This window comes from Ovis canadensis, chromosome 3 (genome assembly GCF_042477335.2).
Source record: "Ovis canadensis isolate MfBH-ARS-UI-01 breed Bighorn chromosome 3, ARS-UI_OviCan_v2, whole genome shotgun sequence".
In the NCBI taxonomy this organism is placed as follows: domain Eukaryota; kingdom Metazoa; phylum Chordata; class Mammalia; order Artiodactyla; family Bovidae; genus Ovis; species Ovis canadensis.
The window spans coordinates 117,478,225-117,504,010 of NC_091247.1; the positions used below are offsets into that span (position 1 = coordinate 117,478,225).

At 41.2% G+C, this 25,786-nt stretch overlaps 1 pseudogene; it reads left to right on the forward strand.

The window, feature by feature from the left end:
- Nucleotides 1-23,564: 23,564 nt before the first annotated feature.
- On the forward strand, nt 23,565-24,666 carry LOC138437198 (HAUS augmin-like complex subunit 8; annotated as a pseudogene).
- Nucleotides 24,667-25,786: the final 1,120 nt, after the last annotated feature.

The following is a 25,786-nucleotide window of genomic DNA, read 5'->3' on the forward strand; positions in this document are numbered from 1 at the left end:
TTACAGAGTCATTTTCTGGATGTCATACTGTCAAAAGTGGGGTGCTGATGATGAATAAGTTTACATAAATAATTCAGCCTAAAATAGGAGTCCTATGAATATTTTAGTGGAAAAGAAACATTCCAGGCAAGTATAAATTCTATGAACTTGAGAATTTTGTCAGCTTTGTTTACAACAGTGATTTGATAGAAAATTACCCCATTAAACAAAACAAAACAGGCCAGTAATAATAATATGGTTTAAAATGAGCCTCAGGAGGAAAATGTAGTAATGTTTGCCAAATTTGGAGTGTACTATATCACTTTGGTATTAGAGAAAATCTCAGCAATAATAACAACAGTGAAAAACTACTTTCTCAGATGGGACTATAGTTTCATAATAAGTTTAACTCTGATTTATATGAATTCAGAAAACAAATACTATATTAAGCTTCAAAAGGAATGAGTCACATAAGGCAGAGAGATGCCATCAGCAGAAGGTCAGACAAGAGATCAAAGAACATCCTTTTGGCAATGTGAACACAGTCTGATGCAGAAGTTTTCAAACTTCATGTCATGAGTGTGGTAGAACCAATTCAGTGAGTTTTAACCAAACTCTTCTTTCTAGTGGTATAAAATTGAAAGAATTGAATGGACTGAATTAGAATGGAGAGGAATGGAATGGAATGGAGATGCTAAGATCTGTATACACATGTATTTCAAATATGAGTACCTATAACATGAAATGCAATTGTGGCCTAAACTGTTTGAAAGCTATATGTCTAAGGTGCCAGTTAGTTGGTAAACTCATTTTAGCCTCAAAATGTATGTGTGGAAGCCGAACATATATGATAAACCCGTGGAAATCTGCTCCCACTGAAGCTGTTGTGAATGGAGTCAGCCCTGCCCGCTCACTCCAGTCCTTCTTCCTCTGAGAAGCAGAGTCTGAAAACCCCTGATCTAGAACTTAGACTTTTTCAGTCTAAGGATGCTTAGCGTTAAAGTGTGAAGAAACCAATAATAGCGTCTTCTGTCCCCCTCAAATTCTGAATTAGCTCAGAAGCAATGAAGTCAAGCAGATGAGGATCAAGTATCAGCATAATGCTAACAAAGGCTGGGCCACAGCAAAGGTATGAGACAGCAGTGATTCTCCTGGTCTGCACTGCACGCTTCAACAAAAATGAACAGTTAGAGCAGTGCTGGAAACCTGGAAGGCCCAAACTTACCTTCCACTCAGAGGCAGAGGCTCAGAGCGGACAGGTTCACCCCAGAAGCAGAGGCAAGGGAAGGCTAAGTGAGCCCAGCCCAAGTCAAAGCAGCCAGGAGCACTGCTGTAAACAGGCCCCTCTACAAGGAAACGTGAAGCCGACGGAAAGAAGGTTCATCTTCATGAACCTTAGCAAAATGGACTATACTTTTCTTTCATGGCACTTAATGGAATTGGAATTCATGTCTGCCTCCCATGAAAGACTATTAAACTTCTTGAAGACAGAGACTGTATCCGTTCTACCCTGCTTGCTTCCAGCATTTCAGTTCAGTTCAGTTCAGTGGCTCAGTCGTGTCTGACTCTTTGCGACCCCATGAATCGCAGCACGCCAGGCCTCCCTGTCCATCACCAACTCCCGGAGTTCACTCAGACTCACGTCCATCGAGTCCATGATGCCATCCAGCCATCTCATCCTCCATCATCCCATCCTCCATCATCCCCTTCTCCTCCTGCCCCCAATCCCTCCCAGCATCAGAGTCTTTTCCAATGAGTCAACTCTGCGCATGAGGTGGCCAAAGTACTGGAGTTTCCAGCATTTAGTGCACACTAAATGCTCATGAATGTACTAGAGGAACAAAACTAACGTAACATGAATAAAACAAATGTATTAATGCTGTCAAGATAACAACCAGAACACTGACACCCCATCTCCAATATCAAGGTATTGGAAAATTGAATAATATTCATTCAACAGCAGACAAAATTGACAGGCCCACTCTGCAGGGTATTCTAAAGATTACCTCTTGATGAACAAAGAAAAAACAACTTGGCCTCCTCAGAGAAAAAGGTCCATGAAAAAGTAGTAACTCTAGCCTAAAGGGAGAAAAACAAGAGCAACTCTTCCTCCTTCTGGAAATCCCCAAAGAAGTCATCAGGTTCTTATAAGACAGACTTTTCTCTCACTCTCTCTTCACTGTAAATAAACTACAAATCACATCTTTCATCTTCTTCTGCGGGAAAACAGCTTTGGTTCATCAAGCCTGGCTTCTAAAAAGGCTCAAGCCTTTTAAATCTACAAGGTGGTTGAGGATGCTGTCATAATCAATGAATCCACAAGGAGTAGAAACTTAAACAACAGAAAGTGTGGCTGTGTTCCTCCATACTGCAGGCTCACACTTCTCAGAAGCAACATGTCTCCAGCCACTGAAGAGTCTTATTAACATGAGCAGCATGTGAGTTTCAGCGGGAATATACAGGGACACTAGGAACAGCCCCCTGCCAAAAATCTCTCCTTCGCTCTTCCCACTAAGGAACCTGAAATTCCCGTATTATTCACTCCTGTGATGAAAGGCTATGGAAACTCAAGATCTGAATATATTTTGAGCAGATGAGCCTGTTTGACCTTTATATCTCCCCCTTATGGACTTTCAGCCTGTCAACAATGATTATTGTTGCTTTAAACAGAAATTAATCTTATCCTTTCCACACACACAAGAGCAATGTTTTAATAATAACAGGCACACTTATTTCTCATGTAAAAGAAACCAGACTGAATGATAACACTCAAAGTTTAGAACGGTAGTCACCCTTGGTGGGGGGCATAGAGTGAAGGAGAAAGAGTTTGGACTCGAGACTTCAAAGTTACTTACAACATTCCTTTTCTTACACTAAATGGTACAGGAATTTTTTCATTGTTGTTGTTATTCTTTACCCTTATACTTACTGAATTATTATCTCTATTTTAATCTATTTTCAAATAAAGCAATACAGTGAGAACAGATGAGATAAACAATTTCCTAATCTGCATCTCATTGATTCCAACATTTTATTCCCTCCCCAAACATCCTGAGTGCCTACTAAGCTCGAGAACATTGTGTTAGATTTTGATATGACAAGGCTGAAAGAGAAACATCCCTGTTTTCAAAGAGTTCTGAGTGTATTTATCTAATAATTAACATCTGCTAAGAAATACATACCTGTACATAAACGAATCTAATAAAATGCAGAATACAAAATTAATTTAACAGAGCTGGACTTCTCTCAAGTCCTCTATGCTACATAAATGATCTGAGGAATTTTGTACAGACACACAGTGAGATCAAAACGAAGCTGCCAGCTCTAAAAGTGAGGTCAGCCAGTTTTCCAGGTCCCATCTGGGGCTACAGGGCACCCCTCTGCGCCATGCGCTGTCTTTTTGACACATGGGGAACCCCATCCAGAATTCTGAGAAAGAGCACTGCAACATCAGAAAATGCTGACCAGCTCAATGAGAAAACTTGTTCATGTGAAATCATCTTTTAAAATATACACCCATTGCCCACAGCCTTGAGAAAATTACATATAGTCATTGAAAAATATGAGGGTGTTCAGCATGTACAGGCCAGCTCATCTCTATTAATCTGGAAAGTCATTTCCTTTTCTTTGAACTAATTTGGTTTGGTTTGCTTAAGGGCCCCAATTCCTTTCTTTCACCTTCATTTTAGGACTGCTATGAAATTCAGCCCTTGGCCCACACAGAAGTTCCAAATCATTTAACCTCCTTGCTCATGCATACCACATTTCACGTCTGCACCAAACAAGTCACTCTATTTGCCAGTTATTCCATAACTTTCAGACTAAGACATGTTAGATTGCAATACAGAGATAAGAAAGACATTGAATATCCTGAACTTTTTTTTTTTTTTTTTAAGAATCGAAATGAATAGGGTTGTGAATCTACTGGCAAAATAATCATTATGCTCAAGGAAGAAATGTCTAATAGAGTTGTAGCTTAAGAGAACCAGGAAAGTAAAGGAGAAAAAGTATGGAATTTAGGGTCAGGGATATGCCTTTTAAACCCCAATTCTTCCATTTTGTTAATCATATGACCCTGAAGAAATTCTAAACCTTTAAAATAAGGATAAAATAAATAAATAAATAAATAAAATAAAAAATAAAATAAAATAAGGATAAAACATAAGACCTTTGAGAATTAAATAACAAAGTGAAAGCCCTGAACCCCCAGCAGACAATAGGGCTTAATAATCCAACTCTTAGACATTTTCATGATATACTTATGTAGAGGCAATGTTGAAATATCACTGATAAATGTAAACATGAAGGAAAGTGGTTATCTGCCAAAATTCCTGTTGCTGAATTTTAAGATGTTTGAAATCAGTCTTACAACTCAATATCTGGTATCTGAATACTGAATTATGTCAATTGTAAAACACCCTATGGAAGTGATTTTTCAATTTTAGTTTGAACATATATATCAGTCACCTGAGAGTTTGTGAAAATACAGGGTTAGGGTTCTCTCTTTAGAGAAGATGGTTTAAGAGGATTGAGGTGGTTCAGTAATTTGCATCTTAATAAATTTCCAGGTGTTCTGATGGAGATGGTCCTCAATTACATTCTGATCAATTCTACCTTATTCACAATGTATTTGTATATTTATAATGTATTTTTGACATTTTGTTCAAGAAATGGATCAGATGAGCCATCATCTCTAATGCTAAGAACTATCAGTAGGACATTAGTGGGATTGGTGAAATAAGAACCTCCAAAATCTGCTTTAATGAGAACATGGAAAAATTTTATCACAATCAAACACTTTCAGAACTTTGAAAATTAGCGAAAGAAAGGCTAACAACAGTTTGCAGAGAGCATTTATTCAACAACAACAAATAGCTGAATCTTGAGAAGAATAGCAAACTTTCTGGAGTTTTAATTTGCCCTGTTCCCATTCCACTTGCCATAGCCCTGAAGTAGCTTTGAAAACCAACAGCCTCACAATAATGGTAACCATGAAAGCCAGCTAAAACTAGAACCAGATAGAAAACCAGTAAGTAAGAAAAGGGAAATCCCAGTTTCCTCATCTATGAAATATAGTCAATACTTTATCTACCGTTAAGAACTGTGTTTGTTGTTGTTGCTGTTGTCCAGTCATCCAATTGTGTCCAATTCTTTGTGACCTCATGGACTGCAGCACACCAGGCCTCCCTGTCCCTCACCATCTCCCAAAGTTTGCCCAGGTTCATGTCCATTGCATCAGTGATGCCAAACAGTCATCTCATCCTCCGATGCCCTCTTGTCCCTCTGCCCTCAGTCTTTGCCAGCATCAGGGACTTTCCCAATGAGTCAGCTGTTCACATCAAATGACCAAAATACTGGAGCTTCAACTTCAGCATCAGTCCTTCCAATGAGTTTTCAGCGTCGATTCCCCTTAGAACTGACTGGTTTGATATCCTGGCTGTCCAAGAGACTTTCAGGAGTCTTTTCCAGCACCACAGTGTGAAGGCATCAATTCTTTGACATTTTGCCTTCTTTACAGTCCAGCTCTCACAGCCGTACATGATCACTAGGAAGACCAGAGCCTTGACTATATGGACCTTTGTCGGCAGAGTGATGTCTCTGGCTTTCAACACACCGTGTGGGTTTGTCACGGCTTTCCTGCCAAGAAGCAATCGAATTCTGATTTCATGGCTGCAGTCAATATCCACAGTGATATTAGAATCCAAGGAGAGGAAATCTGTCACTACTTCCACCTTTTCCCCTTCTGTTTTCCATGAAGTAATGGGGCCGGATGCCATGATCTTAGTTATTCTTTTAATATTTAGTTATAACCCAGCTCTTTCACTCTCCTTCACCCTCATCAACAGGCTCTTTAGTTCTTCTTTGCTTTCTGCTATTAGAGTGGTATCATCTGCCTATCTGAGGTTGCTGATGTTTCTCCCACCTCTCCTGATTCCAGGCTGTAACTCATCCAGCCCGGCATTTCTCATGATGTGCTCAGTGTATAGGTTAAACAAACAGGGTGATAGCAGGCAGCCCTGCCATACTCAAGCTTGAATCAATCAGTCGTTCCATACAGGGTTCAAACTATTGCTGCTTGACCCATATACAGGTTTTTCAGGAGACAGGTAAAATGGTCTAGTATTCCCATCTCTTTAAGAGCTTTCCACAATTTGTTATGATCCACACAGTCAAAGGCTTTAGCAAAGTCAATGAAACAGGGGTTGATGTTTTTCTGGAATTCCCTAGCTTTCTCTATGTTTCAGTGAATGTTGGCAATTTGATCTCTGGTTCCTCTTCCTTTTCTAAACCCAGCTTGGACATCAGCAAGCTCTTGGTTCACATAATTCTAAAGCCTACCTAGCATGCGAGATTTCAAGCATGACCTTACTAGCATGGGAGATGAGCACAACTGTTCAATGGTTAGCACGTACTTTAGTACGACCCTTCTTAGAAACTGAGATGAGGATTGACCTTTTCCAGTTCTCTGGTCACTGATGGCTCTTCCAGATTTGCTGATAGATTGACTGCAACACCTTGATGGCATCATCCTTTAGGGTTTGGGATAGTTCTGGAATTCCATCACATCCACTAGCTTTATTAACAGCAGTGGCTCCTAAGGCCCACTTGACTTCACTCTCCAGAATGTCTGGATCCAGGTAGCTGGCCACACAATCATAGTTATCAGTTCTTTAATACCTTTTTTGTACAGTTCTGCATATTCTTTCCATCTCTTCTTGATCTCTTCAATGCCTACTAGGCCTCTACCGTTTCTGTCATTTATAGAGGAATGTTCAGTTCAGTTCAGTCGCTCAGTCGTGTCCGACTCTTTGCGACCCCATTAACCGCAGCACGCCAGGCCTCGCTGTCCATCACCAACTCCCAGAGTCTACTCAAACTCATGTCCATCGAGTCAGTGATGCCATCCAGCCATCTCATCCTCTGTTGTCCCCTTCTCCTTCTGCCCCCAGTCCCTCCCAGCATCAGGGCCTTTTCCAATGAGTCAACTCTTCGCATGAGAAGGACAAAGTACTGGAGCTTCAGCTTCAGCATCATTCCTTCCAAAGAACACCCAGGGCTGATCTCCTTTAGAATGGACTGGTTGGGTCTCCTTGCAGTCCAAGGGACTCTCAAGAGTCTTCTCCAACACCACAGTTCAAAAGCATCAATTCTTCACCACTCAGCTTTCTTCACAGTCCAACTCTCACATCCATACAGGACCACTGGAAAAACCATAGCCTTGACTAGACGGACCTTTGTTGGTAAAGTGATGTCTCTACTTTTTAATATGCTATCGACGTTGTTCATAACTTTCCTTCCAAGGAGTAAGCGTCTTTTAATTTCATGGCTGCAATCACCATCTGCAGTGATTTTGAAGCCCAAAAAAATAAAGTCTGACACTGTTTCCACTGTTTCCCCATCTATTTCCCATGAAGTGATGGGACCAGATGCCATGATCTTTATTTTCTGAATGTTGAGCTTTAAGCCAACTTTTTCACTCTCCTCTTTCCCTTTCATCAAGAGGCTTTTTAGCTCCTCTTCACTTTCTGCCATAAGGGTGGTGTCATCTGCATATCTGAGGTTATTGATATTTCTCCCGGCAATCTGGATTCCAGTTTGTGTTTCTTCCAGTCCAGCGTTTCTCATGATGTACTCTGCATATAAGTTAAATAAGCAGGGTGACAATATACAGCCTTGATGTACTCCTTTTTCTATTTGGAACCAGTCTGTTGTTCCATGTCCAGTTCTCACTGTTGCTTCCTGACCTGCATATAGGTTTCTTAAGAGGCAGGTCAGGTGGTCTGGTATTCCCATCTCTTTCAGAATTTTCCACAGTTTATTGTGATCCAAACAGTCAAAGGCTTTGGCATAGTCAGTAAAGGAGAAATAGAAGTTTTTCTGGAACTCTCTTGCCCTTTCAATGATCCAGCGGATGTTGGCAATTTGATCTCTGGTTCCTCTGCCTTTTCTAAAACCAGCTTGAACATCTGGAAGTTCATGGTTCACGTATTGCTAAAACCTGGCTTGGAGAATTTTGGAGATTACTTTATTAGCATGTGAGATGAGTGCAATTGTGTGGTAGTTTGAGCATTCTTTGGCATTGCCTTTCTTTGGGATTGGAGTGAAAACTGACCTTTTCCAGTCCTGTGGCCACTGCTGAGTTTTCCAAATTTGCTAGAATATTGAGTGCAGCACTTTCACAGCATCATCTTTCAGGATTTGAAACAGCTCAACTGGAATTCCATCATCTCCACTAGCTTTGTTTGTAGTGATGCTTTCTAAGGCCCACTTGACTTCACATTCCAGGATGTCTGGCTCTAGGTGAGTGATCACACCATCATGATTATCTGGGTCATGAAGATCTTTTCTGTACAGTTCTTCTGTGTATTCTTGCCACCTCTTCTTAATATCTTCTGCTTCTGTTAGCTCTATACGATTTCTGTCCTTTATCGAGCCCATCTTTGCATGTAATGTTCCCTTGGTATCTCTAATTTTCTTGAAGAGATCTCTAGTCTTTCCCATTCTGTTGTTTTCCTCTATTTCTTTGCATTGATCACTGAAGAAGGCTTTCTTATCTCTCCTTGCTATTCTTTGGAACTCTGCATTCAGATGCTTATGTCTTTCCTTTTCTCCTTTGCTTTTCGCTTCTCTTCTTTTCACAGCTATTTGTAAGGCCTCCCCAGACAGCCATTTTGCTTTTTTGCATTTCTTTTCCATGGGGATTGTCTTGATCCCTGTCTCCTGTACAGTGTCACGAACCTCCGTCCATAGTTCATCAGGCACTCTATCTATCAGATCTAGGCCCTTAAATCTATTTCTCACTTCCACTGTATAATCATAAGGGATTGGATTTAGGTCATACCTGAACGGTCTAGTGGTTTTCCCTACTTTCTTCAATTTAAGTCTGAATTTGGCAATAAGGAATTCATGATCTGAGCCACAGTCATCTCCTGGTCTTGTTTTTGCTGACTGAATAGAGCTTCTCCATCTTTGGCTGCAAAGAATATAATCAGTCTGATTTCGGTGTTGACCATCTGGTGATGTCCATGTGTAGAGTCTTCTCTTGTGTTGTTGGAAGAGGGTGTTTGCTATGACCAGTGTGTTCTCTTGGCAAAACTCTATTAGCCTTTGCCCTGCTTCATTCTGTACTCCAAGGCCAAATTTTCCTGTTACTCCAGATGCTTCTTGACTTCCTACTTTTGCATTCTAGTCCCCTATAATTGTGGAGAAGGCAATGGCACCCCACTCCAGTACTCTTGCCTGGAAAATCCCATGGATGGAGGAGTCTGGTAGGCTGCAGTCCATGGGGTCGCTAAGAGTAGGACACGACTGAGCGACTTCACTTTCACTTTTCACTTTCATGCATTGGAGAAGGAAATGGCAACCCACTTGAGTGTTCTTGCCTGGAGAATCCCAGGGATGGAGGAGCCTGGTGGGCTGCCATCTATAGGGTCGCACAGAGTCGGACACGACTGAAGCAAATTAGCAGCAGCAGCAGCCCCTATCATTGGGAGTGAAGGTTAAATGAGATAATGCATGTCACATCTTAGCACAGGGCCTGGTAGATAATAAGTAAATAAGAAAGATACTAAGAAAATTACCATGCATTTAATCATTTTCCATACCAAATGCAGAGAATTCCACAGACTATGTTGTATATTGCCACATATCCATTTTGAGTTAAAATCAAATTTTTTTTCTAATAACAAGATTTCTATACTTTCTTCCTCTTGTACTCAAGAATCTTCACAACTTCCAATTGACATATTTTCTTTTTAGGAATGAAGGAAAATTCTCCCATTATTGAGCCATCCTTTTATGTGAATTCTACAAAATTGCATGTAATTTTATAGTTTAAAAAATACAGTTGCAAATATTCAATATTCTGCTAATTTGATTTTGAATTGTAGATGTCAAGTATCCTGTTTATAATAAAAACATAATAATATGTTTTATTATACTTTGTTGGAAAGGAAAAATTGTACAATTTTAGAATGTTTTTATGAGTAAATTTAATATACTGAAAATAAAAATTATGAAAAAGATTCCTATGTGCTGATGGAGACATTTATGCAAACAAGTAAATGAGGAGTTTTCCCCACAGTGATTTCTACAGCTGAGTTAGAGGAGAGGGCAACATCTTCAGATATCATACAGGACTGTCTCTAGGAAAAGAGCAGGCAATCTAAGAGAATGTAGTTGCTAACTGCATTTGTAATAACACTGAAAATGTAAAAAAAAAAAAAAAATCAGCAACCTGAGAGACAGGCAGGATTTCATGACTTACCCCAGTTTTATCAGAGAATATCACTGTCACAAGAGGTTAAATCACTTGACTAATATACAGATTCCACATCTAGTTCTTCATCTCCTTTTACATTTTGTCTCTCCTTGACCTTTTATGTCATTAGAAAAGACAGACCTAATTTTCCTCTCATCTCAGTGACTCAGCACTCCTCAAAATATCAAAGTTCTGCTTGTTATGGTCCAGGTAAGTACGAGGAACATACTCTTCAAGGACTCAAGATAAAATTTTTAGGAAGGATCCAATATTAATTTTTTATTTTTCTAAGGCTAAGCTTGGGCAAACAATCTATTTTAAATTCTCCTCTCAAACATCCAAATAAAATAATTATTATCACACCTTTTTAGTTGAAACATTCAATTTTTACTTTGAAAGTTCAATGCCCAATAATCCACACTGAAGATAACAGCCTCCCTCATGTGTATGGCAGGTACCCTGCTGGAGATTTCATGGAACAATATCCAGATGCTAAGTCCACGGTAACACAGAAATAGAAAATGACTTCATTTCCACTAGGGATGGTACTTAAATATTCTAATTATCCTGGAAAACTACTCCATTAAGAAATCTAAAGATAAAAACAAGACCTAGTATTAAAACCTACGATTACCATTAAAAGATAATTGACATATTATCCAGGCAATCAGCAATTCCTTTGGATAAAGATGCTTACAATTTCTCAATTAATCTGTTAGCAGATGTTTCTTCTAGATCTGTATTCCTTTTTACATAGTCAACAAATAATTATTAAGAATCTATTTCTTCTCAATTTTAAAAAGGAGCAAATTACTAATATACAAAACAACATGGACAGATTTCAAAAGCATTATGCTAAGGGAAAGAAGACAGGCACAAAAGACTACCCACTGTATGAGACCATTTCTATGATATTCTAGAAAAGGCAACACTATAGGAACAGAAAACAAATTGATTTCCAGGAGCTGGGGATGAAAGCAAAGTAAGGGATTGATGGCACAGAGGAAGGAGAGAACCTTAAAAGTGATGAAACTGTTCTTTATCTTGATCCTGGTAAAAACTACATGACTCCAAGTTTGTCAAAACACATGAAAATATGCACGTCAAAATTTAAATTGTATTGTGCGTCAATTATTTTGCAATTATAAAAAAAGAATCAGTTACAAAATCCTAACACACACACACACCAAATCACAAAGAACCAACCACACATCAGAGGGGAGCTTAGCACTGGAAATGAAATGTGAACAAGATACACAGAGTCCCTTGATCTCAGGAGCTTGTACCTCGGGAGGCAAAGAGACTTTTTAAAAACAATCACAGGGACTTCCCTGGTGGTTCAGTGGTTAAGAATATGGTGGCCAGGGGACTTGGGTGGCAGGTGACACAAGTTCAGTCCCTAATCCAGGAAGTTTCCACTAGGCCCAAGCTAGAACTGAGGTCCAAACACCCTAGAGCCCACGCTCTGCAACAAGAGAAACCACTGCAAGAAACCCACACGCCGTAACTAGAGAATAGCCCCCTCTCACAGCAACTAGAGAAAGCCCTCGCACAGCAAGAAAGACCCAGTGCAGCCAAAACCAAAATTTTAAAAAATAAAGATAATCACAGGAAAATATATGATCATAAATCTGAGTCAGTACAACAAGAGGTCAATGAGAATAAATGATATACAGAACCCAAATGAGACCTTTGTGAATTATACGGATTTGATTTGAAAGGTTTCAAGTGGCAAGAGTTATCTAGAGCTCAGAGAAAAGCAGGTCTTTCATTTCATCACTTGGATCCTAGAAACTGGGAAAACAGCTACAGTTTTTCTGAAAGACTAAAAAATAGAGACTAGAGAAGTCTGTTAAGCCAAAAGGAATCTCCTCATATTAAAATTCCAGGACACTTTCACTCACTCCCTGGACAAGGGAACAAACTGTGTGTGAGATTGTTGTTCAGAGAAAAGGCAGTTTTAATTAAGCTCATTTGTATGTTATTAATAAAAACATGTAATATTTATGAGCTTGATTCTTGTCTGCTCCTTGCCTCTCATTCTGTTTAATTAGCTGTGTGTAGGAGGTGCTGAATTGCAAAAGCCTCTTTATTTCACAGTGATATTCCCAGTACAGTTTGAGATGCATTTGAAACATAACAAAGAGAAAATCTAATTGTTCCTTTGGCCCTAATATAAAAGGAAGTCTGTGGGCTCACACCTTCATTGAAATTGCTCCCACATTTGAATTACATTCTATCCATGGTGGTTAATTTGAGAAAGAACTTGCCCCATGGGTAGAATATTTTCAGAATTACCGAAAAAGAAAATTCAATCCATTATTGAGTGTTGTGAAAATAAGCAAGCAGACACTTAAACATCACCATATGTATGTGCACAAATACATATACACACATGCATCCATATGTATGTCACATACACATTTTTTAAATTAATTTATTTTAATTGGGGGCTAATTACTTTACACTATTGTAGTGGTTTTGCCATACACTGACATGAATCAGCCACGGGTGTGCCTGTGTCCCCCATCCTGAACCCCCCTCCCACCTCCCTCCCCATCCCATCCCTCTGGGTCATCCCAGTGCACCAGCCCTGAGCACCCTGTCTCATGCATCGGACCTGGGCTGGCAACCTGTTTCACATATGGTAATATACATGTTTCAACGCCATTCTCCCAAATCATCCCACCCTGGTGGCTCAGAGGTTAAAGTGTCTGCCTGCCATGCAGGAGACCTGGGTTCGATTCCTGGGTCAGGAAGATCCCCTGGAGAAGGAAATAGCAACCCACTCCAGTATTCTTGCCTGGAGAATCCCATGGAGGGAGGAAGCCTGGTAGGCTACAGTCCCTGGGGTTGCAAAGAGTCGGACACGACTGAGCTACTCCACTTCACTTTTGCCTACTCCCACAGAGTCCAAAAGTCTGTTTTTTACACCTCAGTCTCTTGCTGTCTCACATATAGGGTCATCGTTACCATCTTTCTAAATTCCATATTGTATTGGTGTTTTTCTTTTTTTTGAAAAACAAAAAAGATTTTATTCATGAAACTTCTAACACTGACTATAACAATAGCTTTTGGAAAAGGTACAGTGCCATGCTACAAAAGTTCTCTAGCTTATTTATCTGAGCAACATAGAAGTTCCAGTGTTTTTTAGGATATCGTTTAGAAATACATATAATTAATGTCATTATATAAATTTAGATCAATGTTAATAGCAGGGAATATGTTTTTATTCAATAAAAAAGCAACTCTGAGCACAAGATACAAACTAAAAGTCCTAGACCATTTTCAAGACTTTTTTCCTTTTATTTATTTATTTTTTCCATCAATCATTTTATTTTATTATTATTTTTTTAATTTTTATTTTTACTTTATTTTACTTTACAATACTGTATTGGTTTTGCCATACATTGACATGAATCCACCACGGGTGTACATGTGATCCCAAACATGAACCCCCCTCCCACCTCCCTCCCCACAACATCCCTCTGGGTCATCCCCGTGCACCAGCCCCAAGCATGCTGTATCCTGCATCGGCACAGACTGGCGATTCGATTCGTACATGATAGTATACATGTTTCAATGCCATTCTCTCAAATCATCCCACCCTCTCCCTCTCCCTCTGAGTCCAAAAGTCCGTTATACACATCTGTGTCTTTTTTGCTGTCTTGCATACAGGGTCATCATTGCCATCTTTCTAAATTCCATATATATGTGTTAGTATACTGTATTGGTGTTTTTCTTTCTGGCTTACTTCACTCTGTATAATCGGGTCCAGTTTCATCCATCTCATCAGAACTGATTCAAATGTATTCTTTCTAATGGCTGAGTAATATGCTATTGTGTATATGTACCACAGCTTTCTTATCCATTCATCTGCTGATGGACATCTAGGTTGTTTCCATGTCCTGGCTATTATAAACAGTGCTGCGATGAACACTGGGGTACATGTGTCTCTTTCAATTCTGGTTTCCTTGGTGTGTATGCCCAGAAGTGGGATTGCTGGGTCATAAGGCAGTTCTAATGAAACTAGATCACTTTCTAATACCGCACACGAAAATAAACTCAAAATGGTGTTTTTCTTTCTGACTTACTTAACTCTGTATAATAGGCTCCAGTTTCATCCACTTCATTAGAACTGGTTCAAATGCATTCTTTTTAATGGCTGAGTAATATTCCATTGTGTATATGTACCACAGCTTTCTCATCCATTTGTCTGCCGATGGACATCTAGGTTGCTTTCATGTCCTAGCTATTGTAAACAGTGCTGAGATGAATGCTGGGGTACACGTCTCTTTCAGTTCTGGTTTCCTCAGTAAATCACAGCAGGATCCTCTATAACCCTCCTCTCAGAGTAATGGAAATAAAAGCAAAAATAAGCAAATGGGACCTCAGTTCATTTCAGTTGCTAGTCGTGTCCGACTCTTTCCGACCCCATGAATCGCAGCACGCCAGGCCTCCCTGTGCATCACCAACTCCCAGAGTTCACTCAGACTCATGTCCATCGAGTCAGTGATGCCATCCAGCCATCTCATCCTCTGTCGTTCCCTTCTCCTCCTGCCCCCAATCCTTCCCAGCATCAAAGTCTTTTCCAATGAGTCAACTCTTCACATGAGGTGGCCAAAGTACTGGAGTTTCAGCTTCAGCATCATTCCTTCCAAAGAAATCCCAGGGCTGATCTCCTTCAGAATGGACTGGTTGGATCTCCTTGCAGTCCAAGGGACCTAATTAAACTTAAAAGCTTTTGCACAATGAACGACACTTTAAGCAAGGTGAAAAGACAGCCTTCAGAATGGGAGAATATAATAGCAAATGAAGCAACTGACAAAGAATTAATCTCAAAAATATACAAGCAGCTCCTGCAGCTCAATTCCAGAAAAATAAATGACCCAATCAAAAAATAGACCAAATAACTAAACAGACATTTCCCCAAAGAAGACATACAGATGGCTAACAAACACATGAAAAGATGTTCAACATCACTCATTATCAGAGAAATGCAAACCACAATGAGGTACCATCTCACACCAGTCAGAATGGCTGCTATCAAAAAGTCCACAAACAATAAATGCTGGAGAGGGTGCGGAGAAAACAGAACCCCCTTACACTGTTGGTGTGAATGCAAACTAGTACAGCCACCATGGAGAACAGTGTGGAGATTCCTAAAGAAACTGGAAATAGAACTCCCATACAACCCAGCAATCCCACTGCTGGGCATACACATCCTTTTTTTTTTTTTTTAGTTATTTTTTTAAATTAAAGGATAATTGCTTTACAGAATTTTGTTGTTTTCTGTCAAACATCAACATGAATCAGCCATAGGACAAACGCATATATTCTTAAGAAGAAAAAAGTTCAGCTTTTTTTGTAAAGTTGATTAACAATGAAATCTACACCTTTAAGCACCTCAAACATGAACTCACTGCAAAAGAAGAAAATAGGAGTATAATTAAAATAATAATGAACATATATTTGGCACTGTATACCAGGCATTTTTCTATGAGCGTTTATACATATTGACTCATTTTAAACTCTCAGCACTCCTATAAGATACATAGTTTTATCACCAGTCTCATTTAACACGGGAAAGGAGACTTGAAGAGGCTAAGGAACTTACATGACTAAGTTAAGTAAGAGTAGAGGTGGGGTTGGAACCTAAGATGCTGGCACGCTCCATTGTTTCAGTTGTATCTGACTCTTTGTGACCCCATGGACCGCAGCCTGCCAGTCCCCTCTATCCATGGGATTCTCCAGGCAAGAATAGTGGAGTGGGTTGCTGAGTCCTCCTTCCAGGGGATCCTCCTGACCCAGGGATCGAACCCATGTCTCCTGCATTGCAGGCGGATTCTTTACCACTGAGCCACCAGGCAAAGCCAGAACCTAAAGTATTTGGCTCTAAATAGATTTCTGGATTCTGTTAGCTATGTGTCAATTGCATCAATTAGGTATAGCACATGTTTTGACACCCAGAGAAGTACTTTTGCTTAACACTAAAACAACTGTAGATGTGCAGGTCTTAGACTTCTATCATGAATTTTATTCCTAATCAGAGATATATATCCTTCTTATAAGAAAAACCTTAGAGTAAGTAATATAACTATCAGATAGCATAATTATGAATCCAAACACTGGAAAATCAAAGTTCCTTGAATTTTTACATGGTATTCAAAAAAGGCGGAGTGGGGCTAAGCACTGGAGTGGGTGAGGACATTTATTAGATATGTTACCATTTTATTTTATTGACTTAAAAAATTTCAATAACACAGACACTGAGTTCAGCCACTTCTCCATCTCAGTGTGGACCTGCGAAATTTAGTCCTCTCTTCTTGACTCCATCACTCCACCTCCTCCTTGCGTGTTGGGTGTTTTTCAGGCCACAGTGGGGCCTGAGGCTATAGCGGCCCAGGTTTCTCAGCTTCCCTTCCTTAGCTCATCATCCTTCTCTCAAGAAGACCCACCAGTAGGTATTCTTCTTTTGCATATACACTTCCCTCCACCACCTTTTCAATCTCTAATTACAGTTCCCTCTGCCCAGTTCCCTGAAATCTCAGTTGGTAAAGAGTCCACCTGCAATGCAGGAGACCCTGGTTCGATTCCTGGGTAGGGAAGATCCCCTGGAGAAGGGAAAGGCTACCCACTCCAGTATTCTGGCCTGGAGAATTCCATGGACTGTATAGTCCATGGTTGGAAAGAGTCGGACACGACTGAGCGACTTTCACTTTCACACTTTCTATCTAGCTAGGCTTCCCTTTGGAGGAAATGACAGCCCACTCCAGTGTTCTTGCCTGGAGAATCCCAGGGACGGGGGAGCCTGGTGGGCTGCCGTCTATGGGGTCACACAGAGTCGGACACGACTGAAGCGACTTAGCAGCAGCAGCAGCGGCGGCTCAACAGTAAAGAATCTGCCTGCAATGCCGGAGATGCAGGAGACGTGGGTTCAATCCTGGATCGGGAGGACTGCCAGTGCTGGAAATGGCAACTCACTCCAATATCCTTGCTTGGAAAATCCAGTGGACAGAGGGGCCTGGTGGCCTACAGTCCATGGTCTGACCAAGGGTTGGATATAGACCGGGCGTGCATGCACACACTGCCAGTTAAGACCACCAGCACTCCCCCACCTAGGAAAAGCGCTGCTGATGCGGCACCCTGGCTTCAGTCCCCTCTCTGGAATTTCAGCATGCTATATCCCCCTTGGGCTGTGCAATAGAAAATCACACTATGGAATTTGAAGATTACATTTTCTCATGTCAAGTGAGATTAAACAACCTCTTGAATGGGCATTTTACTTGAATGGCATGGCCAAATCCATATGACAAGCAGTGGCTACTGAACTTGGGACAAATTCAGTACGAAGGTGAAATGAAAGACACTGTCACAACAGAAAGAGCAAGGCAGTAAACCTAATAAGGCCTTTGGCAGTGTTTGGGGGTAAACAATAGATTTCAGTCTGACAAGACTATGTTGTATTTGTTGAATACTAAATAGACATTGTTGTCAAACAGAGAGAGAGGGGTTCTTAAAACAAAGTATCTGTCTTTAAAGCAAGCCTATGTGTTCTTTGTTCTAACTGGGAGTTTAGACACATACAAATGATGAAATGTGGTAAAATGTCCTCACACAAACTGAACACATAAGTGCTAAGAAGAAAGTGTTGATTAAAAGGATGTAGGGCTAACCAGACTTCCAAAAATGACTGGGTTTTGAAACAAGTTTGGAAGATGGTGACTGAAGGCAACTAGCCCAGAAGAAGTGGAGAATTTCTAGAGGTTATATAAGAAGCTGTTCACAAACCTGACATGGTAAGGCTGAAAATTTGATAGCTGGTTAGTAAGTATGTAAGATAGTTATTTCAAAGATGCCAACACGTTTTTTCTGCTAGTTTTATATTTTTTATAATTTAGCCAGAAGTGGAGGCATCATTCATAGTGGGTGGGCAAGGGATTCTCTTTTGTCTTGGATAAAATTCTTAGAGCATTTGATTACATGAAAAGAAACCCTAAATTCAAGTCCAGCATGGAAAACATGAGACCATGAAGAGTAAACTACTCTGTACGCTTTCGTCAAAGGTTGTCATCAACGTGGACTGAGTGCTCTCTGGGAGAAGAAGGGACTTCCATAACTCTCTAGAGCCAGTGAAAACCCGATGGCCTGGGCCATTAGGCCAGGCAGGAGAGACAGGTCAAAGCCACCATGTGGAAAGGCCACCATGTGGAAAGGCTCCCATGCGCTCAGCCGAGCCTGACTCTTTGCGACCCCGTGGACTGTAGCCTGCCAGGCTCCTCTGTACATCCGTCCAGCAAATCCTGACCAGATTACTTAAACTGGCCCCTGCAACATCATAGCAGGACTGGGCTTAGAGAAACTGAAAGATTCAGAGAACAGTAAGAGGCCTCGTTTGAGTGGCCTGACCAGTGAACTCTAGTGATAGCGAGCTTTCAGGTTACTTTTCCTTTTCTGCAGAGTAATTCTCTCCTGTCATCCTCAAATCATTGGTAAAGTTTTGTAGACTAGTAGCCTGGTCTTAAAAGGGCTGAGAAAGTGAGCTGTGTCCACACTGAGAGATTCTCAGCAGCCAGCACAAGCAGTTGTGAAATCTCCAGAGTCCATCCACAGAAAAGCCTAGAACACTAAGCCAGAGTTGACAGCCCATTAAAGGCTAGACTTCTTGATAATTTGGGAGTGCAAAGGAGGCCTGCAAATTGTCATTAGGTATTAAATAGAAGGGTAAGCCCTGGAGCCCGGAGAACTTGTGATATATCAGGATATCCTGAGATACGTCACTATAGAAAATAGATTAACTATCATAGCATTTATATTTTAATTAGAAATACAGGCAATAATTAAATAAAGCAAGTGATAAGTACTACTAAGATTTTAAAAAAAAAAAAAAACCTACTGCGAAGGAGAAACGTTACGGAGACCATAAAAGTCCAGAGTCAGAATTTTATACATTAAAAGCACAGAGATGCACCACTCATTGGAAATCCACAGGGGTGAGCACTAGCTACTTATAATTAGCTGTAACTAGCTGCAAAACCCAGAGTAAGTCAGGTAACTTCTCTGAGCCACAACCCTGCGATTTCTTTGGAAGGAATGATGCTAAAGCTGAAGCTCCAGTACTTTGGACACCTCATGCGAGAAGTTGACTCATTGGAAAAGACTCTGATGCTGGGAGGGATTGGGGGCAGGAGGAGAAGGGGACGACAGAGGATGAGATGGCTGGATGGCATCACGGACTCAATGGACCTGAGTCTGAGTGAACTCCAGGAGATGGTGATGGACAGAGAGGCCTGGCGTGCTGCGATTCATGGGGTCGCAAAGAGTCGGACACGACTGAGCAACTGAACTGAACTGAACTGAATATAAGTGAAGGAAATTAGATTGGATCAATTCTAAGATAAATAGAAAAACTTTAAAAAAGAATGAAAGGAAAAGCTGAAGGAAAAAGCAAGCCATTGTAGTAAACAGCAATTTCTCAAAAGCTCTGTAGCCATACGCCCTACTACTATACCTCATTTTATTATGATTATCATAGATATATTTTTACCCACCTTCTTAGGAATTCACAATGCTTTAGTGACTAACCCCTCTGCTTCACAGCGGCTTCTTTTTTATCTTAATAGTACTTATCTCTTGCTTTATTTAATTACGTCCTGTCTTTCTGATTAAAATATAAGTGCTATGAGAACTTGTCTATTTTCTTTACTGATCTGTTTTCAACATTTAACACAGTATTTGGCAAATAGTGGATTACCTTTTAGATCAGACACTGAAGTGGTTAAATTTTACATATTACAGTAAATAATAACCCAAAAGCAAAATATTAAGATTCCCCAGCTATGCTTTCAGTTACCGACCATGCACAGACTAATTCTACCTGAGAGATTTGTCTCCAGTGAAAAATGTCCGATCAGACACGGAGTCGCGCCCAAGGATCCCACAAGACAGTTACTTTATGAAGTCAGGCACTGGAAAATTTCTGGTAAGCTTTTTTTTTTTTAATTTGCATTTCTCTTTAATGATCTGAGACCTCGATAACATAGAAAACACCAGGAGAAAGCCATGCTGGGTTGAGTGGGAATGGGGAACAAAGCTGAAAGCCTGTTAAGGCACCTGGTCTCGTGAGATTACATTGCCATCATCCCCTTCATCAATAATTAACAGCAATGAAGTTCTTATTGTAATCAAGGCACAATAGCATGAATTTAAAACACCAAAGAACAACTTCTGGCAGAAATAAAAAATGAACCCTGTACCCAGAGAGAAAAAGACCAATATCTGGCTTGCTGAGCCTATTCCTAGGACCTAAGAGATTTCAAAGTTCCAGCTAAAGCTCTCACACCACTGGCTAACTTTTTATCAGGAATAAAAACAGTTCCATCTGATCGATAATATTGGTGAAGTTTACCCATGAAAGCACCAATTTTTGCAATTAAAACTAAACTCAGCTCCTTCCAACTATTTTTTAAAAGAAAAATGGGCCATGAACTGGTATTGGAAGAAACCCAAAGGGAGAGAAGAAAGTTGTGCAATGTCCATAGATTTTCCAACTAGACATAACACACACTGAGGTGAAGTCTACAGGATGGGACTTTATTATTTACAGAGATAACCTCAAAAATTTCAACATCAGGTCTGAAGCACTGTAGAGTACCACTAGGGTAACAGAATAGTCTGAAACACCACCTGAGCAGGTGTTAGAGAGAGCTATGCTGCAGGGGTATATACTTTCCTGAACTGAGCCCAAGAGTCATATCCCTAGTTTTACCAAAGCTCTTCTTTTTCCCACAGCAAAAAATAACACTTGACATCAAAAACATTCCTTCTAGTCCACAAGTTTGTCAAGAGTAATTTGTTTAGATAAAAGCTGTAGCACTCACTATAAGAAGCAGGAATCAACTTGTATCCATATACAATTTGTTTTTTCATTCAAAAACATCTTCCCACTCAGCTCCAACTTGCATGGACACCTTTCCATGAATTGCTCGGATTGCCTGTCTTTCACCCTCCATACACACACACACAGTGCTTCAGGACTAGTTAATACATGTTTAGGACTTGAGCTTCCTAAGGATATAACTAATATGCTCTATGTCCACACAGAATACTCACTCTTACGATATATACCAAGCACCAATCTGCCATTCAAAACCTTAGTCCTGTTGTTTTTAGCTATTGATCTTGATATTTCTTTTCCCATTACTACTTCACTCTTTCAACTCCAGGGTCTGATATAATTTTGACTCTTCACAACAATCATTCCAGGTCTAATCTTAGTCTCAAATCACTTAGGATTCCATTATACTACTTCAGCTCTGTCCCCACGTCTTCACATCAACTCTAGGCCAATAAAAAGAATCTGGATTTTCCATCAGTCTTATGTTCTCCTTTCAACTAACAGACATTTTTTTTTTAAGTTTTTTGAAACTTAAAAATGGAGTCAAAACATTTTTGGTTATTGGGAACCAGAAAATATAACAACTGAATTCACTGCACTGAAGACAATTAAAATTAGTAAGAATGGTTGATCCTGAAAAGTTATATAGCTATGCTAGCCCTGCATCTTGGTTTTTAGTATGTAATAGTTACTGTTATTTTGCTTCCTGAAGCAACAGTGCTTTGGGGAAAACATTAATTGATAAAATTACCATAAATACTCGGCTTGCTAGAAATGTAGTCAGAGCTTAAATTTGCTCTTTTACATTTCAACCAGTGGTTTTCCTTGATGCCAAGGTTTCTGATTATGAGATTTTTTTTTTTTTAAGAAAGTCATTAAAAGCCTCTGGTATAATCCACATAACAATAGAAGCATCCATGGATGCTAACTACCATGCTGGGAATAGGTTAATATCTTATTTTCATTCAAGTGTTGGTTGAGAAATCCCTATATATCAAGGCCCTGAGATATGCACAGAAGTTTCAACAATGAGACACACTATTCTCCTTAAGGGCTTTATAACCCAATGGAAGAGACAAGTAATGAGCAGCCAAGGACAATACAATGTGACATGATCAGGTGTTAAGGTAGCACATAAGTGGGATAACCCGCAAGTAAGCCCAGGTCATGCTGGGTTCTAATTTACAGGGGTGTAGTCTAGGTTATGCTGGGTTCTAATTTAAGGGGCTTCCCTGGTGGCTCAGACAGTAAAGAATCCACCTGCAATGCAGGAGATCCAGGTTTGATTCCTGGGTCAGGAAGATCCTCTGGAGAAGGGAACCGCAACCTACTCTAGTATTGTTGCCTGGGAAATTTCATGGACAGAGGAGCCTGGAGGGTTACAGTCCATGGGGTCACAGAGACTTGGACACGACTGAGAAACTCACACTTTCACTTCACTTTCAAGGTAGAAGATGAGGGGGGACATGTATTGATTATCTGTTGACCTAACAAAAGACCACAAATTGAGCAGCTTATAGCAACACCCATTTATCACCTTACAGTTCTGCAGGTTAGAAATCAAGTGCACTTTCCCTGGTTCTCTGATCAGGGTCTCAAGAGACTGAAATCAAGGTGTGTTCAGGCTGGGAGGTTGTCTAGTGGCTTTAGAGAAGAATTCACTTCCTTATTCAAACTACTGGCTGAAGTCATTTCCTTGCACTCGTAGGACTGAAGTCCCTGGTCCCTTACCAGCTGTCAGCCAGGAGCTGTTCTCACCTCCTAAAGGCTGCCCACATCCCTTGGCACAAGTATTTTTCCATCCTCAAAGCCAACAATGCTGTGTCCAGTGCCCCTCTGCACTTTTAATCTCTCCCACTATCCTGTCTCCTACTTTGGCCTCATCTGCCACCAGCCAAAGAAAGCTCTTTGTTTCTAAGAGCTCCTGTGATTACAGTGGGCCTACCAGATAATCCTGTATGACCTCCTTATTTTAGGATCAACTGTGCAATGTAACATAACAAGCAGAGCAATCTTATCACATTCATGGGTTCTAGGGACCAGGGACAGGGCATCTTTGGGAGACCATTTTATTATTTTTTAATTAAATTTTATTGCAATATAGTTGATTTATAACGGTGTGTTAGTTTCCGTTGCGCAGCAAAGTGAATCAGGTGTACATATACAGATAGCCACTCTTTTTTAGATTCTTTTCCTGCAAGGTCATTACAGAGTATTAAGTAGAGTTCCCTGTACTATACTGTCGGTTCTTATTAGTTATCTATTTTGTATACAGTCATGGTTCAATTCCTAGGTCAGGAAGATCCACTGGAGTAGGAAATGGCAGCCCACTCCAGTATTCCTGGAAAACTCCATGGACAGAGGAGCCTGGCGGGCTACTGTCCCTGGGACAGCAGAGAGTCAAACACAGCTAAGGCCTGTGGGAAGATGCCTGAAGGTGGAACAAAACCCAGCCCAGTCCAGAAGAGCAAAGAGGGCAGTGGAGTTGACATAGGTGACTCGCAGTCTACCCTGCTGGAAGGGCATGGCACTGCCTCCTCCGACCTCGATCTCTCTGCCATTAATGTTAAAAGTGTGGTCCGAAAGTGAAAGTCACTCAGTCCCGTCTGACTCTTTGCGAGCCCATGGCCCATTCAGTCCATGGGATTCTCCAGGCCAGGATACTGGAGTGGGTGGCCTTTTCCTTCTCCAGGGGATCTTCCCAATTCAGGGATTGAACCCACGTCCCTCGCATGGCAGGCACAAGCTGAGCCACAAGCGAAGCCCTAAAGAGTCTGCAATTTTAAAAAAAAGTCAAAGAAAGCTGAGTCGTCATCATTTTCTGCCTCAAGTAAAAAGAGCCCAGATCTCTCTAAAGCGATGGGAATGATGGAGTCTCAGATGCTCCTTCTGACCCTGCTGGTGGTGAAGATGGAGAACAGCCTGTCTACGCAGAACAGGCAGAAAAGAACCTACAGTTAACGTGCAAAGAGAAGGAGAAACTCCAGAAAAAGACTTGGGAGCTGAAGCGCAGACTTCTCTGCCAGAGCAAGAGGGAGCTGGCGGACGTCCCCGACGCTTAGGTGGCGGTGCTGAGCCCCTTTGAGGCCGAGGCCAGCCGCTTCCCGAACAGCACAAGGCGTGCGCGACGGCCCTGGGCACCGTGCGGCACGAGCCGCCCGTGCAATCCGTCCACCCAGATGGCGACGGGCAGCTCTTCTTAGGCAAGCCGCAGCAGGAATGGACGGCCACACGCCGTCTGCTGGGATAACCTGGCATCGGCAGCTCAGAAGAAAAGGCGAAGGCATTGGACCTGATGAGGGAACGCAGGGAGTTGACCCAGAAGCACCTGGAGCTGCGAAGGAGCTTCGGCCAAGTTCTGAAACTCTCCGCAGGGGCAAGTAAGGAGGCAGCCTTAGTCAACCAGGAGGCCTGGGAAGAGGCCCAGGGCCCCAAAGCCCCCCGCCGGTGATCTTTTGATCCCAAGGAGGCCACTGGTGGAAGAACTTGGGGAGAGGTCAGGAGCCTCTAGGCCCATGAAGAGCTATGACTCCACATGCGGGCCGTGTCCCTGATCAAGTGGGGAACTTCCTGTGCCCCGTGGGGAAGGAAGCACCTTTCCTGCCCCTTCTTCGGGGACACAGGGAACCTGCAGCAACCCACCTGTGATGTTCTCAAAACTTGAGCACCTTATGCACTTAGCCTAGCCATAAGTTATTTTTGTGTGATAATGTCATTTGATAATTTAACAAATAAAAACTATTTTGCAATGAAAAAAAAAAAAAGGCAGGAGCATCGGTGTGAATATGTCAACCCCAATCTGGGAGGCTGTTTAAGAAATTCTGTTACCAGAGGCCTCTAACCAACTTCATTCTTGAATTACAGCAATTTATATATACAATGCACTTGATACAGACTTTACAGTGAGGCCTTGTTTTCCTCAAAGATAAGGTCGCTTGAAAAATCAGGGTTGTATGAATAGTCGTGAATCTTAGAACTAGAAGGGTTTTCAAAAGATTATCTTTGAAGCACATAAGAATCAACTGTCTTCATTTTATACTAAAGGTGCCTAAATCCAGAGAGACGAAGGGAGACACACTCAGCACCACTCCCGGCAGCAGAAAGACAGCAGAACCTCCCTGGCTGCTCTTCACAGAGTTGGCAAGTTCACACAAGGCCTCCTTCCCTCAGATCCTCCCCAGAGCTGTGGAACTCCTCACTGTTGGCATTTTGCATCAATGAGCTGCTCTGTTTAAACACAAACCAGCATCTCTTGCAGCAAACCCAAAGATTCAGACTTTCCTTGTCTGAGTGTCTTTCCTACGAATAGTCATTAAGGGCCCAGTTAAAAATCAAATATGTGCTTATATTCAGGTAAAATATCACCGATTCAATGGACCTGAGTTTGAGCAAGCTCCGGGAGATGGTGAAGGACAGGGAAGCCTGGCGTGCTGCAGTCCATGGAGTCGCAAAGAGTCAGACACAACTGAGCTGCTGAACAACAAATCATGGTTTTTAAAGCATGGGCTCTGCAGGCAGACATGAGTATCAGCCGACCTTCCTTCAGGAAGTTTCTTAACCTCTTCTCTGTAAAATGGGTGTGATATTACTACCCATCACATAGGGCTACTTGGAGGAGTAATGGAGATAGCACATGAACATTTTTCACT